The sequence below is a fragment of the Doryrhamphus excisus genome, linkage group LG5, assembly GCF_037039965.1.
Source record: "Doryrhamphus excisus strain RoL-2023G ecotype Guam linkage group LG5, RoL_Dexc_Guam_v1.1, whole genome shotgun sequence".
Classification (NCBI taxonomy): domain Eukaryota; kingdom Metazoa; phylum Chordata; class Actinopteri; order Syngnathiformes; family Syngnathidae; genus Doryrhamphus; species Doryrhamphus excisus.
The window spans coordinates 4,985,401-4,998,368 of record NC_136361.1 but is presented as its reverse complement, the minus strand read 5'-3'; the positions used below and the strand labels follow the sequence as shown (position 1 = coordinate 4,998,368).

General features: G+C 36.2%; 1 protein-coding gene and 1 long non-coding RNA gene across 4 annotated transcripts in view; one reads left to right on the top strand and one right to left on the bottom strand.

The window, feature by feature from the left end:
• cntnap2a (contactin associated protein 2a) overlaps positions 1-12,968 on the bottom strand; it is a 350,688-nt gene that overhangs the window by 88,177 nt on the left and 249,543 nt on the right. The window lies entirely within an intron of this gene.
• Positions 5,590-12,968, top strand: part of LOC131108718 (uncharacterized) — a 40,536-nt gene continuing 33,157 nt past the window's right edge. For both annotated transcript variants that reach the window (XR_009120521.2, XR_009120517.2), the window contains exons 1-2: positions 5,590-5,739; positions 6,532-6,788. This is a non-coding gene — a long non-coding RNA (uncharacterized LOC131108718). The remainder of the gene's footprint in view (positions 5,740-6,531; positions 6,789-12,968) is intronic.

Below are 12,968 nucleotides of genomic sequence, written 5' to 3'. Positions count from 1 at the left end.
TTGTGCCTGCCAGGTATTATGGGCCTGCATATTCCGCATACAAGTCTGTGGCAAGTAATGCCGGACAAACGGTGTCCAACTTAGATGACTCATACTCAATGAGTCCATTCAACCTGCCAGTTATTATGGGCCTGCAAGTAAGTGCTGTCCATCCTATTATTCTGCATACGTGTTTTATTCTGTCATATTCTGTGGCAAGTAATGCCGGACAAACAGTGCCCAACTTGGATGACTCATATACTCAATGAGTCCATTCAATCTGCCAGTTATTATGGGCCTGCAAGTAAAGCGCTGTCCATCCTTTTATTCTACATAAACGTTATACTGTATCATATTCTGTCCAAAGTAGTGCCGGACAAACAGTACCTAACTTGGATAACTCATACTCAATGAGTCCATTCAACCGGTTATTATGGGCCTGCAAGTAAGTGCTGTCATTCGTATTATTCTGCAAACATGTTTTATTCTGTCATATCCTGTGACAAATAATGCTGGACAAACAGTGTCCAACTTGGATGACTCATATACTCAATGAGTCCATTCAACCTGCCAGTTATTATGGGCCTGCAAGTAAAGTGCTGCCCATCCTCTTATTCTACATAGACTTTATATTGTATCATATTCTCTCCCAAGTAGTGCCGGACAAACACCAAGTCCAACTTGGATGACACTCAGAAAATTCCTCCTGCCAGTTATTATGGGCCTGCAAGTAAAGCTCAGCCGATTCTTTTACTCTTCACATATATTATTTCTTACTCTGCCGCAAGAAATGCCGGACAGACTGTGCCCAACTTGAATAAATAATACACTTAAAGAAAACATTCCTTCTGCCAGTTATTATGGGCCTGCAAGTAAAGCTCAGCCCATTCTATTACTCTTTATATATATTATTTCTTATTCTGCCGCAAGAAATGCCGGACAGACTGTGCCCAACTTGAATGAATAGTACACTTAAAGAAAACATTCCTTCTGCCAGTTATTATGGGCCTGCATGGGTCTCACAAGTAACTGATTAAATCTTATTCTGTCACATGTAATACTGGACAAACTGGCCCAACTTGTACGAGTCGTATACTTCTCCAGTGACAGTGACACCAGTGCTTCTGCTGGTTATTTTATGGGCCTGCATGTAAAGCTCAGCCCATCCTGTTACTCTTCATACATATTATTGATTATTCTGCCGCAAGAAATGCCACACAAACTGTGCCCAACTTGAATGAATTGTAGTGACATTGACACTAATGCTTCTGCCGGTTATTTTATGGGCCTGCAATGCGAATATTCCTCATATTTATTGATTTGTTTTGGTCAAATGTTGTGTTTTAGCTCTGTCTTCAGAAGATGGTGAGTGATTTAAAGGGTTCCATAAGTTTCTGCATTAGTGTGTGTTGTGTTGCAGGCCCATTCATTCTATTTAATGAAAACCTTGAAATAAGCCACAAACCAGGACAGGCATAGTAGTCGGTATACACCGTGAATAAAAAAATCAAACTTTCCCACCTTTGAAAATGTCACGCATGCAATTGTGCGAGACCGGTCTGAAAGCATTGATTATAATCTGGTGACGAGTGAGGTTAAAAAAGGTATTGAGTGGAAGAGCAGACTTCGGAGAGGTCCACAGTGGTTCTTTCACAGGAGAACAAAAAAAATAACCTTTGACACTCCCCTCTCATCGAACTCGCTACCATTCTCCTCCTCTGCTCCACTCCCGTCACCGCTCTTTGTTTGCGGCTCAATCCGCAGGTGAAGAGGTCCCTCGCAGGGACAAGACACACACCAACCCAGTGGGTTCCCCCCCACGAGCGTCCGAAGACCTGCTAACCTTCTTTATTCTGATCATCATTCCACCTCTCTTACATGCGCTATTCTGTTTTCATCTTTGTCTGCTCTTTCGACTCCGCTCTCTTTTTCCCCGTTGGTATTCCCATCGCTCTGTTCTCTCCCTCATTGCCCTGCTGTCTCCATCTTAGCTTGAGTTATTGATTTCTGTAAAGGTTGACTCAGGCGATGGAGCGTTCCTTTCTTTTTGCACTCTCCTGCCTCGCTATCTTTCACTCCCATCTTTTTAAATCACCCTCTCGCCTAAATTTCAGCTTCTTTTTCACCCATTTCTTTGTCTGCGAGCACAACATTGGGAGTAAAATATGTTGTTTTTAACTCATTCATTCATTCATTTATTCATTTTTTACAGCTTATCCTTACAAGGGTCGCAGAAGGTGCTGGAGCCTATCCCAGCTGATGATTTCTTCTTGTCTGTCTCCAAGGCCTCTGACATGTAATGTCCCTCTGATGTACTTGTTCCTGATCCTATCTATCCTGGTCACTCCCAATAATTTTATTTTATTTTATTTTATTTTATTTTATTTTATTTTATTTTATTTTATTTTATTTTATTTTATTTTATTTTATTTTATTTTATTTTATTTTATTTTCCATCATAATATTCCAAGTTTATTGTCAGGAAATTGAGACTTTTTGTAATTTTTTGAAACATTGTAACTATTTTCAAATGCTCATTTGCCATATTTTGACATTTTCTTCTTTTTTATGCTCCAAGAATAACTTAAAATTTATTTATTATTTTAAAATTATTTTCCATCATAATATTCCAAGTTTATTCTCAGGAAATTGAGACTTTTTCCTACAACTTCTTGACTTTGTGCTCATGACGTCTGATATTTTCCGATGATTTCTTCTTGTAAATCTGACTTTTCTCTGGCTTTATCGCCAAGGCCTCTAACGTGTAATGTCCCTCTGATGTACTCGGCCCTGATCCTATCCATCCCGGTCAATCCCAATGAGAACTGAAGCATTTTCATCTTAAATAATATTTGTAATTTTTTTAAACATTGTAACTATTTTCAAATGTTCGTTTGTTCGTTTATTTTGACATTTTCTTCTTTTTTATGCTCCAAAAATAACTTAAAATTATTTTTATTTTATTTTATTTTATTTTCCATCATAATATTTTAAGTTTATTCTCAGGAAATTGAGACTTTTTCCTTAAAATACGACTTTTTGACTTTGTGTTCATAAAATGACATTTTGATGACATCTGATATTTTCCGATGATTTCTTCTCGCAAATCTGACTTTTCTCCAAGGCCTCTAACATGTAATGTCCCTCTGATGTACTCGGTCCTGATCCTATCCATCTCGGTCACTCCCAATGAGTACCAAAGCATTTTCATCTTGTATAATCTTTGTATTTTTTTCCTCAGATGTTGTAACCTTATTCCCATAATATTGTAACTATATAATGTCCCTCTGATGTACTCGGTCCTGATCCTATCCATCCTGGTCACTCTCAATGAGTACCTCAGCATCCTCATCTTAAATACTCTTTGTAATTTTTTTCCTCATGTGTTATAACTTTATTCCCATAATATTGTAACTAATAATGTCCCTCTGATGTACTCGGTCCTGATCCTATCCATCCCGGTCACTCCCAATGAGAACCTCAGCCTCCTCATCTCTGCTAAATCCAGTTCTGCTTCCTGTCTTGTCCTCAGTGGCACTGTGTCGAGTCAAACAACACCTCTGGCCGTCAATATTTACAATACTTCCAGTTTCAATCCGGCCTCGTCTTCTGCTGGTGTTCTATTGTCTCTGTGTCGTCAATTAGAGCATGATTCACCATCACAGTGATAGTTATCCACAAGAATGACCTCATACATTTATCTTTATAAAAGACAGCAGACTAATACTTATTCTAACCCAGCCTTCCCATTGATACTGAAAGATTTGCTGCAAACGTTTACTTAATATTGCAGCGTTAGTGCCTCACGTTTAATGCTTAAAGACATAATGTTCATGTTACTGCCACCCTTGGATAATTATCTGACAAGGACAAGCAGCATAAATATCTGTTAGTGGCAGTAATGTTTGTTGACGGTGATTATAGTTTATATGAATGGAAGTCAAAAATAATATAAACCCCGGCAGTCGCTCTAGTAGGGTTCCAATTGTATCGAATTTCATTATAAAGCAACCCCAAAAGATGCGGACAGGAAGTTTCTGCAAGGAACATTCATGCAGCACAGTTCACTTTTTACGCCGCGTAATAAAACCTTCAAATCGACTTTTATGTTGGTAATTACCAAGCAAAACCATCCAACTTCAGTAACAAGTCAACAAATGACAGATGAAACGTTCAGTGGCTCCTCTGTGGCTGCCCATCACTCCATAATAGCTAGTTAGTAATATCCCGTGGAACATGATGACCATTTTAGTGATGACAACATGGCTGACAGGTGAAACTGCACCTGCCTTGTGCTCGCTCATTAAATGTTGTATTCCATAATGAGGGAAGTGCATTGTTTGGTGGCTGTGTTGGCTCGGAGCATAAAAAAAAAAAAGCTTTGTTTTTGGTCTGACAGTTTCAACGTTGCATCTGCAAGATCTGTAGGATGCGCCAACGAAGGGTTCAAATGGAGTTTATACGAGGACAACGACCGGATGCGAGTGATTTTAGGGGCTAGGATTCCCCAAGTTTGAAAAATGTCATGGTTTCCAAACTTATGTAATATTTTATTTTCTTTTCTATTGCGTAATGTGTCAAACCATGATGCATCCGCTTATGTTTTGGACATATACAGCCATGCATTTCCTCTTTATTCAAGAAATGATGCACCTTTCTTGATGTTATTCCTTATATACTATACTGACTAGTGGGAAATTTCAAATGTCAAATATGGTAATGGCAATGGTTTAATTTCATTTGAACATGCATCAGATTACAATTGAATGCATCACATAATAAGTTCACAGATCCACATGTCCAAAAGGAGTAGGAAGAAGCAAAGCTTATTAAATCCTACCCCTCCATCTGGTACTTTTACAATCAGTAACTGTTACATTTGTTCACTTCCTGCTTTCCTAATATAGTTTAAGTTGTATTTTTTTATTTTATTTAATTTTATTCAATTTTATTCAATTTTATTTTATTTTTTTGTCCCCTCCATCTGGTACTTTTACAATCAGTAACTGTTACATTTGTTCACTTCTTCTTTATATAAATATAATTTGAGTTATTTTTCTTTATTTAAGTAATTATTAATGTTTTAAATTATTTTATTTTATATGTTTAATTTTAATCAAATTATTTTTTTATTTTTATTTTTATTTTTATTTTTATTTTTATTTTTATTTTTATTTTTATTTTTATTTTTAGTCACTATGGGTGAGTTGCTTTAGCCTGTTGCTGCAATTATTATTATTATTATTATTAAAATTTCGGTTTTTCGGTTGGGGTCGAACCGTAAAGCTCTCAAGCCCGACCGTGACAGTTTGCATGTTCTCTATAGGCGGCATTATGAATTATCCTTACTGACCTTTTTTGCAGTACATTTAGCGAGTGAAGATTGCTTTTATAGTTATAGTTTTATAGTTATACTTTTATAGTTATTAGTATATTAGTATATTATAGTTATTATAGTTACACACACAAACACAATTTAGTAAGATATATAAAACATTTCTCTCATCATTAAAGTTGGTGTTGTGCACGCTAAAGACCTCTGATAAGCAGGCACGGCTGCTCCAATTCCTTCGGTGTGTGTGCGTGTGCGCATGCGTGCTCGGAGAAGGCGCACACAACAGGACACGCATTTAACTTCAGCCCGGCGTTCGCTGAATGAAACTCCGACAAACACGATGGGACTGAATTGCCAACGTTGCCATTAAAGCGGTGTTGGTAATATTAGCCTCCAACTACATCAACAGCTCCCAAATTCCAACGGTAGGCACTTTCAGACCCACAAACTAATCTATATTGTAGCGTCGCTGGGAGCACTTCCTGGTTCCCGGCGTGCTTTGCGGCACCGTCAATGTAAATAGTTTGTCATTTTGTAGTTAAAGTTGCATATTTGTTCATTCTTGGTCTGCTGAATTAGTTACAATGCTTTTATTCGTCTGTTGCGTTGGTATGTGATGTTTTTGGGATTTCTTGTTGTCACACCATGACTTAAACTGGTATGCTAGCGGTAACTCATTTAAATCTCAACGGCAGGCATATTCTTTTACTTGACATTCATGTCACCTATTTCAAAGCAGGTGGCATTATTTTAACTAAACCTAACTGTTAGAGGCTAAATTAAAGTTGAAAACATACCCTTGTTATGATGTGTTGGAGGGGTGCCGTGACTGCGTGTGTTGCAGTGTCTTCCGGCAACACATAGCTGCCCGGCTGATGCCTGTCTGTAAATCATGCGGCAGAAAAATATATCGGCGATATATCGGTTGATTTCTAGTTATTACCCCATATTTCCACACAATACGTAACATATGGTAGAACCAAATATGTTTTCCAAGGGGACAAATGTGCATTAAATGTGCATTCAGATTGCATAACCAGCTATTGTCTGTGGGAAGATCATCATTAAACAATGTGGCGGCTATTAGTGAGCGTTATTCATGTTAAATCGCTGTCTAGAGGGGGGTAGGGGGGTTGGGGGGTGCAGGTACACACACAGTATATGTGTGCCGCTATGCCAGTTAATGAGTGCCGCAATGACTGAGTCTGTATTTGCAGGCGGGCGAGCAAATGATGAATACACTTCAATCAATTCAAGACAGGCATTCATCATTCATTTGTCGGACGCTGTGAGCGATGCCGGGTCTCACTGAGAGCAGCTGGAGAGGAAGCCTCGTCCGTAATTGATTTTAAAGTTAAAAGAACGTTGTGGATCTAGGGGTTTGAATCAGGAAAATCCCCACCGGTGGCGAGCGTGGAGCTGGTTGACACGACTTGGCAATTGGTTCAGCCAAACAGAGGCAATTAGGAGCTGGGTAAGTTCATTAAATAAGTTAATATTTTTATCGCTTGAACTTGAAAAAAAATTCTGACCTTCTAAATAAATAAAGCTTCTAACATTATTAGAGCCCTCTCCAGATGAAATAACACCCCTATAGTTTACACCTTTACACTCGTATTACCCAATATAGTACACATAAAAGAAAATAAGACATATAAGACATACGAGGTACTGGAAAAGCCCCCCCCCCAATCCATCCACTAACTTCCGGTTTCTGTACTTGAACTTAAAAAAAAATTCTGACCTTCTAAATAAAGCTTCTAACATTATTAGAGACCTCTCCACATGAAATAACACCCCTATAGTTTACACCTTTACACTTGTATTACCCAATATAGTACACATAAGAGAAACTAAGACATACTATAAGACACAAATAAGACATACGAGGCACTGGAACCCCCCCCCCCCGTCCACTAACTTTCGATTTCTGTACTTGAACTAAAAAAAAAATCTGACCTTCTAAATAAAGCTGCTAACATTATTAGAGCCCTCTCGACATGAAATAACACCCCTATAGTTTACACCTTTGCACTCTTATTACCCAATATAGTACACATAAGAGAAAATATGACATGTAAGACACAAATAAGACATACAACGCACTGGAAAACTTTTTGCCCCGCCCCCCCAAACAACTTCCGGTTTCTGTACTGTATTTCCTGTGGTGGCTTCTGTCTCATCAATATAATATTAATTCAATCAATTTTCTATGTTGCTTATCCTCACAATTTGGAGTTCCCAATTAACCTATTATGCATGTTTTTGGAATGTGGGAGGAAACCGGAATATGCAGACTATATGCAAACTCCACACAAGCAAGCAGAGAATCGAACCTCGATCTCCTGATTGTGTGGCCTACATGCTAACCACTCCTCCACATGCAGTATTATTGAGTGGTACAAGCAAAAGAGTGACTATAGGGGTGTTATTTTATGTCTGGAGAGCTCTAATAATGTAAAAAAATTCCCAATAAGGAACCAATTAGACATTTTTATGCTTGAAAATGCTGAATTTAGGCAAATAAGTCAAATGTGCTTCAATATATATATTTTCAGATAAATAATAGACAGTATTAAAGGCCAAAATGGCGGGGATTATGTATTTTAAATTGGCTTTTTATGGGTTCTCTATGCAAAAAAGGTTATGAAACTAACAAATTGAAGAATGAATACAGTAAATCTGCCGCCATGTTAATACTGCAAGAAATGACGTTTCCGCCATTGTTAAGCCATCTCTACGTCCCCGCGTCCTTCCTGCTTGCATGCACCTTTAAGACGGAAAACAGAATCCTAATCTATGCTGGTGCTGACCTGGCTAATGGAGGAAGAATCCCCCAGGGTGAAATGTAATCAGGAAGACAGTTAATAAAATGAACAAGACCACTTTACTTGATCTCGCTAATGTCCCTGACCTTCCCCGCGGGACGACATTCACACGCGTGTGCAAGCGAGTTAAACGCATACATGGCCTGACATGCCATATTCATCACATAGACGCTGAGGCTTGACCACACACAAGTGGGATGATTCATAATGAAAGATGCCGCAGTCATTAAATGGACTGTATTATCCCATTGTTGCCTCAGGCGGGAATAAATTAAAATGAAGATAAATCAACAGCTGTCAATCATATGCTAATGAGTGACACAGCAAATCCCCTACGGATTCATCTGTGAACAACATAAGCATGGGCGTGCATGTAAGTAAAGAATTATAAAAATTATAAAAATTATGAAAATTATGAAAATTATTAAAATTATAAAAATTATTAAAATTATTAAAATTATTAAAATTATTAAAATTATTAAAATTATTAAAATTATTAAAATTATTAAAATTATTAAAATTATTAAAATTAATTTTAAAAATAAGTCAAACATTCATTCATTAATTTGGGGGTGCTGGAGCCTATCCCAGCTGTCTTTGGGCGAGAGACGAGGTACACCCTGGACTGGTTGCCAGCCAGCCAATCACAGGGCACATATAGACAAACAACCATTCACACTCACATTCATACCGATGATCAATTTGGAGTGGCTAATTAACCTAGCATGTTTTTGGAATGTGGGAGGAAACCGGAATACCCGAAGAAAACCCACGCATGCACCCACCATACACAGAGATGGCCGAGGGTGGAATTGAACCCTAGTCTCCTAGCTGTGAGGTCTGCGCGCTAACCACTTGACCCTCGTGCAGCCATTAAAAAAAATTATAAAAATTATAAAAAATATAAAAATTATAATATTATAAACATTATAAAAAATATAAATATTATAAAAATTTATTTAAAAAATAAGCCAAACATTTGTGATAATTTTTTTTAATGCTCTCATACACAAAAATAAACCATAACTTTCACAGAAATTTAATCAAACGATCAAGTCTGGTGCTTGTGTGTCTCACCAAACATTACAGTAACCTTACTGACACCTAGTGGCCAGTTTTGAATGCTACATATCTATCACATCACACCAAAAATATAACACCAATTGTCACCTATAACAAAAAACTGTGATTATACTGTATACATTTTTTTATGATGCTTTACATTCATATTTCTTTTTATCAAATAAGGCTTATAATGCTATTTATTACATTCTACACTGCAATTACAACATCACAAGCTCCATGTTTTCTTCCTCCATTGAGAGAAACAAGGGGAATATTAATAAGAAAAATAATGAGGAAAGGCATGACTGTGCACGTTCACGCAATATTTTTTTCAACAAAATTGTTTTCCAACAAAATATGGCAGGCAATGAACTTGACTGCTTGCATTAATAAAAATGACAGAGCACAAGCTCATACATTAGCGCCATACAATAATGAGATGCGCTGTAGAAAACAACCCCGATTGCATTATCAAAGTACATATACGGTATGAAGGATTAGATGTCCGCCTATAATGCTCTTTATGAAAGATCTAATCATGGTTTTATGATATTAGTACTGGCTGAATTAGCCGCTTTGATTGGCTATAAATCAAACTTAATTATGTTTCTAAAGATACATCTATTTTACTTGGCTGGTCGCCATCACTATATTGACAGTGACTATGGTAGCCATTATGTCATTGTATGGTCATATCACCTCGTACTTTGGTATGTGAAAAAAATAAAAATAAAAATAAAAAAAATTAAATTAATTAAAAAAAATTAAAATAATTATTAAAAACAAATAAAGAATAAACAAAATTAAGATAATTTTTTAACATAAAAATTAAGTAATTTTTTAATTACAAAATTAAAAAAAAACCAACTTTAACTATATTAGGAAAGCAGGAAGTGAACAAATGGCTTATTTGGTTTTTCATACTGTGCACTTTGTTCTTATGCGAATGTTTGTGCTGCATACGAATGTGCAACATGTGAATTTAAAATAAATAAATAAATAAGTTTTAAATAAATAAAAATGAATAAAATTATGTAAAAAAATAAACAAAAATAACTTAAATTATATTACGAAAGCAGGAAGTGAACAAATGTAACAGTTACTGATTACAATTGTGATTTATTTCTATGCATTGGCAAGCTAACTGGATGCTAACAATGTTGTTTTTGTATTTAATGTATTAAATGTATTTCTGTTTTTAAAAAAAATGTTCATTTTCCATATTCCCTCTCACTGCTCCTCACCTTGCCCTCCCAACTCCAATGGAAGCTTATGCTAAACAAAAAAATAAATAATTATTTCAATATTGTTCTATTTAATATTTACTAATCAATATGAGTATTGTAAGAATGTTACATAATTATTGTTTCGACTTATTTTACTCCAACTAATGGCATTCCTAGCTTGTCAATTAGCATCCCTTTTGCTGGACCCGGTTTGTTATAATGAGGGAAAAAGGTCTCCTTGGGTATTTGGTGAAATGCAGCAGGCAGTGAAATGTGTTAATATTGACTGTTATGACCCGTATTGGCAGCCATAATACCAGGAATCCAGACACGGCGTAATAAAGTGTGCTTTAATTTGACCGAGGGGCTGAACGGATAGATTTTGGTGTTAATTCAAATTGGACGAGGTCACAAGTTCAGCTCGGCACATTGAGCCATTAAAACGTTCATGCTAATAGGACTTCCAGGCGGAGTATGAGATAGAATCCCAAATACGGAGAAAGAAGTCAAGTCGTTTTTTCCCCCCCACTAAACTCTTCCTTCATTTTGTCTACGTACCAATGCCCAGTTGGTACATTCCAAGCAGAAAGGACTTAAAATAGCACAACTCCACCTCTTTTCCATGCAGCTACATCTCAATCAGGTTAGATTTCCGCTACTTTTCGCTCCCGGCATGCTAAACAAATCCCCAAGTCTTTTCCGAATACATGGCACGGGAGCTGGAGGAATACAGGGGGGGTTATTGAGATGAAGAAAGGGGCCTTGGGGGTGACAAGGTGGGCATGATTGTCTCCTCTAGCAACCTCCCACTCCGCTTGGGAACCGCGCAGACGCTTAACCAGCTTACCGGCGAGGCAGGGAGGAAGACAGTGATGCTCTTGTTATATTCTCGTCTGTCCAAATATGCATTATGTTGAAGGTTAAAGGTCAAAAATGTTAGCGAGATGCAGTGTAACTGCGCCGTCTCCCAAGGGGTGGGGGTCTTGTTGGTGTGGGCTGCCCTCCCAATCCCACATATACAATAGAATGCATGCATGGTTATTGTTCAATGTGATATTTATTATCCCTATACAGTTCTTATTATGGTTCTTGCCGTTCTTATTATGTTCTTGGTGTAGTTTTACTTTGTTTCATCAATATTTCAATATTGAACAAAGCAAAATTTGTTCACAATCAGAAATCACTGCAAAAGCAATCTTCACTCGCTAAATGTACTGCAAAAAAGGCCAGTAAGGATAATTCATAATGCCGCCCACAGAGAACATACTAACTTCTTATTTCTAAAATCACAAATACTTCAACTTGCTGATATAGTTCTGATATAGTATAATCAGTATATATCATAATTTTTTTAAATTAAAAAATGTATTTTTTTTAAATTACAAAAAAAAACTATATTAGGAAAGCAGGAAATTAACAAATGGCTTATTTGGTTTTTCATACTGTGCACTTTGTTCTTATGCGGATGTTTGTGCTACTTACAAATGTGCAACTTGTGAATTTAAAATAAATAAATAAATAAATAAATAAAAATTAATAAAATTAAGTAAAAAAAAATAAAATGAAAAATAAGAAAAACAAAAAAATTTAACTTTAACTATATTAGGAAAGCAGGAATTGAACAAATGGCTTATTTGTTTTTTTATACTGTGCACTTTGTTCTTATGCGGATGTTTGTGCTACATACAAATGTGCAACTTGTGAATTTAAATAAATAAATAAAAATTAATACAATTAAGTAAAAAAATAAAATGAAAAATAAAAAAAATCAACTTTAACTATATTAGGAAAGCAGGAATTGAACAAATGGCTTATTTGGTTTTTTATACTGTGCACTTTGTTTTTATGCGGATGTTTGTGCTACATACAAATGTTCAACTTGTGAATTAAAAATAAAATAAAAAATAAGAAAAATAAAAAAAATAAAACTTAAATTATATTAGGAAAGCAGGAAGTGAACAAATGGCTTATTTGGTTTTTCATACTGTGCACTTTGTTCTTATGCAGATGTTTGTGCTACATACAAATGTGCAACTTGTGAATTTAAAATAAATAAATAAATATTTATAAAATTAAGTAAAAAATATTAGAATAATTAAAAAAATAAATTTTAATTATATTAAGAAAGCAGGAAGTGAACAAATGTAATAGTTACTGATTGTAAAAGTACCAGATGGAGGGGTAGGATTTAATAAGCTTTGCTTCTTCCTACTCCTTTTGGACATGTGGAACTGTGAACTGATTATGTGATGCATTCAATTGTAATCTGATGCATGTTCAAATGAAATTAAACCATTACCATTACCATTACCATCTCCGGGTCCATCCTGAAGGTCCACGGGCTCTATAACCAGATACAATCTATTCCTTTGCTCGATGTCTATCTAGCTGAATCAGCACCGAGACATGAAGTTGACGCGACCACTTCCTGTTGCTGTCTGTATCTGGGTCTGCTCATCCCCAGGTTCTTCAATCAGATCCCAGGACGGTCCATCTCTGCTATCCTTGCACTCGGTGCTTATCTTCTAAGTGTAC